The 4,585-nt window shown below is 40.3% G+C and overlaps 1 pseudogene; it reads right to left on the bottom strand.

Moving 5' to 3' along the window:
- Positions 1-904: 904 nt before the first annotated feature.
- Positions 905-1,948, bottom strand: LOC144650255 (uncharacterized; annotated as a pseudogene).
- Positions 1,949-4,585: the final 2,637 nt, after the last annotated feature.

Here is a 4,585-nt window from a genome sequence, read left to right as displayed (position 1 = left end):
GCTGGTAGTGCTGGTTGTCCACTAACGACTGATGGTGGCGGTGTAGTGGCTAAAGGATCCTTAGCTAAAACAGCGAAGGTGATGGTGGTCCACTTGTTTCCGATGATATTAGTGTCATGAGTAAGGGTGTAAAGCCAATGTACTGCCGCATGGAGCCAGTTTCGCAGCATTTTGAGCAAAAATATTGAAAATTTTTGTCAGCTCTGTTCGCAAAGTTTTTTCCTTTAGGTCGAAGCCATAAGGAAGGGACTTGTGCTTTGCATTTGGGTTTTTCAGGAACTGGCACAACTGCCCACAGTTACTGTGTTCACCAAAGGCATGTGGAACAATATTCTCTATTGCAGTAGGAACAGCTGTAATGACAAAAATTTTTTGTTACCAATGCACTGCAATCTTGACAACTAATAATAATAATAATAATAATAATAATAAATAGTAATAATAATAATAGCCATGATAATAGAATAATTTTAAAACCCTATATATTCAGTTATAAGACAGTTTTTTGCTGAAAATCTTATTTTCTGTGGGAAACGTCTTGGCCGTGCCTCCGGGGATCGGAGCTCGGACTCCGCGGGACGTGTCCTTCCTCCTCATCTCCCCCTGCCCTGTCAACTAACTAGGCAGACTGTGAGGAAGCAGATGTGGGTAGTAGCTGGAGCGGCTGCTTCCTCAGCACATTTCCAGGTGTGCTGTGTCCTTTTCATGGAGATCCCTCTAGCCAACATTCAGTGTCTGTGGTGGTGGACAGTGAAAGTGTCACACGGCCCTGCTGGGGGGGAGACTGCCGCTACGGCAATCTGCTGCAGTGGGAAATCATTTTTTGGAATTTCACTGTTGCTCTGGCGGGATTGGCTGGGCAATCACTATGCTGCATGAGATAACTTCTTCATTCCGCTGGACTCGACAAAAACAGATGCCATTAACATCAGCTTTAGGCACTGGTAAAGTGCACCTCTTTGTGTACCATCGACCAAAAATCTCTTTCAGAATGCAAATGCTCCAGAAAGACTTAAGCTTGGGTAAAGCAATTTTCCCAGTGTTTAACATCAGAATAAATACGCTCCTTTACTATGTGTGCCTTCTTTTCACTTTCAATTCCACAAACTACAAAGTCACAGAACTTTCTTTCCTTTAAAGTAAAGAGCTGCTGCTGAACTTGAAAATAGTAATGATGGTTTCGTACCAGCTGAAAATTGTCATTTACCTTTTCTAGGCATGTGTTCTTTTCTGTTACATACTTGTCAAAGTCACAGTCCTCACCAATGCAAATTTGGCATTTCACCTTTCCACAACCCAAGCCACAACAATCACACGAGGTCATGAAGTCAGGTGTTGCATGAAGAAATGGGTTCTGTTCATTGATAAACAGTCGACACCTTGTCAGCTGGAAATTTACATGACTTTTTTTCATTTCAGCTTCATACGCTTTGATGGCATCTTCTTCATGAGTGCAGCTATGCCGTGTTGCCTAAGTACTAACTTTAAACAAGTGAAGATTGCAAATACTCTTTATGAGGGACTGTGGAGGCTGTGCTAGATTACGTTGACAAACAGCACCACTCACAGAAGCTCCTATTCTGCCCGCGCAGTGTCTAAAAAATCCTGACCCTTTTGCTTGGGACCTTCCGTGATGTTCTACCTTATTAATGTCTTCATTTGAAATGTCTATCTGTACATTTATACATTTCCTCAAGAGGTATGGGTACTGCAGGTCTTGATTTACAGTTTCAAATAAGTCTGAAACAATAGGTACACTCCTACTTTTAACTACAAACTGATCAGCATACTCTTTCATAAGGCTCAAAGGCACAGGTTTTACATTACACCGATTAAGTTTCTCGAAGAGGGCTGACATTTCTGCATTTGAATAAGGGCTGGTATCAACATTCAGACGGGTTCTCCTTCCCTGTTCAGTAGCATGCTGTTGAGATGGCGTAGTGGCATTTGTAAATGAGTCGATTTTCTTGTTGTTTTGGTTCTCTTTTTTTTGGGGGCTTTTTTTTTTATTTTTTTTTTTCTGAATATAAAAAATTCTCTTTTTCTTTTTGGGTAATATTTTAAAAAATTAAAAAAACACCAAAAAAAAAGGCTGTCATTTCCCAAAATGTTGTGAACTTTGTTTATCGACAATTCCGCCGGGGTAGTTTATGGTCGCTTTGTCAACATTCGTGCGAACATACGGACGGCCACTCTCATCTACTTCAAACACAAAGCTATTGGGGTGCGGTTCACCTTGACCTTCTTGGCCTCTGCTACACCAGTACACGGAGGTGTTGAACCATACATTGCGTAAGAGCCCAAGTGGAGTACCACCATGAACAAGGCTTGAAGCGCTCAGCTTACAGAGTTTGCCAGGAGGTATGGCTGGTTTATGCTTTACATGTATGTTCTCTTTTCCGTCCTTCTTCTGGGCCTTAATTTTTAGACTTGAGCATTTTGTTAGACAATTGAAAGGCTTCGCCTTTGGTTGTGTGTGAAGGATTATTTAAAGGGACACTGGCAACCAGAATACATTGCGGGCACGCTCTCGTCGCGGCAACAATTTCTGTATTACAGAAATTCGAAAACTTGACTTTCGAGAGGTAAATATACATGGCCGCCATACAAACCCTAGTAAAAATTTGGGAAATGAATGTGAGGTGCTAAGGAGGAGCCCAAAAAAGAAATGAGGTGCAGAGTTCATTGCATGTGAATAGAGTAAAATGATGGAATGGATTTTTTTGTACTGCGTCATGGTTGTTAACTTTTTCTGGGAATTTTGGTCGGCGATTCTAAGAAAAGGTTTGACTCGAAAACAGCTTTATAGAGCTGAGGTAGCAGTACAATCAACTGGGTACAGAATATGCAAAGATTTTTCTCGACTTTCAAGATGGTGACATAACAGATTTAAAAACCGCTCTATGGTAAAACTGACTGAGAGTAGAGGAAAAGTATCGGCCAAATTGATTCAATGAAGACGAATTGCTCCTACAACAACAATTATCCAAGTCCTAAAGTATATTTTCCATCCGGGAACATTGTTGGGAGTCTAAAATGTGAAATCTTTAATTTTTGCTGAACTGTTCTTATTCATAGTTGGATGCTCCCTATGATTTTAGGGCCGGAAATTTTTTGTCTTCAAGAAACACGCATTTGAACGACAAATGAACTGCACGCCAATTTCCTGCAATTTCGAATTCTATTTTTCGCGAACGACAAAAATCACAACAAAGTCGTTAACTAATAACACATGTTAGTGCCTGCAAATTTGAAAGCTTCATCTCTGTTTGTTTCATCTATGGCCGAGGTCAGGGTAGCTTAGCTTTGTTGTTCCTGCACGGTTTGACATTGCTGCCCCATTCGCAGTTCGCCGAGCCCTCAAGCTTGAAGCTTGCATCTCAGCAACCACAACCGCAGTGTTTTCCACTTTTTCAGCTGCGAGTGTTCTTGCTTTGGCATGTCTGAAACAAGCTAACATAAAATAGATCTTTCTAATTATATTTCTGTTTGAATTGTGAACGAGATAGTAGATCAAAACAATTTTACCAGTACCGAAGTAAGAATTTTATTGCGACTCGCTGAAGTTGTCGATCCTGAAGTAAGCGAAAACTTTCCTAGCGGTGGATTTCAATGTGGTATTGCTGTACTGTCAAGGATATCCTTTAGCCACATTTGGAAATATTAAATTGAAGAAGTTGAACTAAAAAAGAAGTTGGCAACAGAAAAGCCGATTGCAAAAGGTTATAATTTTTATAAATCTGGCCATGTTCGCCAAATTTTTTCAAAAAAAAGGAGAAAAATTTTTCATTAAAAGCATTGTTCTGCCATCAATGAAAAAAGGAACTGTGTACACGGTAAAAGTTGTACTTAATCAAAGTGGAGATATTGCTAAGGCAAGTTGTGGCTGCCCTGCTGGTGTGGATGGCCGATGTAACCACCTGGCTGCAACCCTTTTTGCAATAGTAGATCAATGGAGCAATGTTCCTCATGATACAAATAGTGCTGAAAGTCAGGAGCAACTCAATGTACCTTGTACCTCCCAACCATGTCAATGGAATTTACCGAAGAAAAGAAAATTGGATACAGAGCCAATCCAATCACTAAAATTTCAGAAACACGAGTATGGAAAAAAGGAGAAGAAACATTTTGCAAGAGGTCAGGATGATGGTAGAGCTCCTCATCAAAGGACAATCACCGATAGTGAGCTTAAGGACTTTCATGATCAGGTAAAAAAGGTTGAGCTGGCAACTGGTAAAAAAATAGGCCTCAGTTTCATATTGCCTCACAGCGACACAGCATCATGACAATGATGTTAACATTTTACAAAAGTGGAAACTAGTTTCCCCTGACAAAGTTCATCCAATGTCAATTGGTGATATATCTTTCAAGGCAGAGATTATCGGTTTCATTGATTGATCAAGCCGGCATATAAGGAAGCTCCCCCCCCCCCCACTCACACACACACATACAAACACAAATTGTGGCAGTTAACTAGATACCAGTTTAATGTTTGAAATGTAAACAAAATAGGGTATTATGCTTCACTGATTACCAGCAATTACTTGTCTACAGTTTTAACATGAGAAAGGGGGTGCAAACATAC

This window comes from Oculina patagonica, chromosome 4 (assembly GCF_052425735.1).
Source record: "Oculina patagonica isolate OP01 chromosome 4, crgOcupat, whole genome shotgun sequence".
Taxonomy (NCBI): Eukaryota; Metazoa; Cnidaria; class Anthozoa; order Scleractinia; family Oculinidae; genus Oculina; species Oculina patagonica.
The sequence above is the reverse complement of the archived record's forward strand: the minus strand, read 5'-3'. Positions and strand labels throughout refer to the sequence as shown.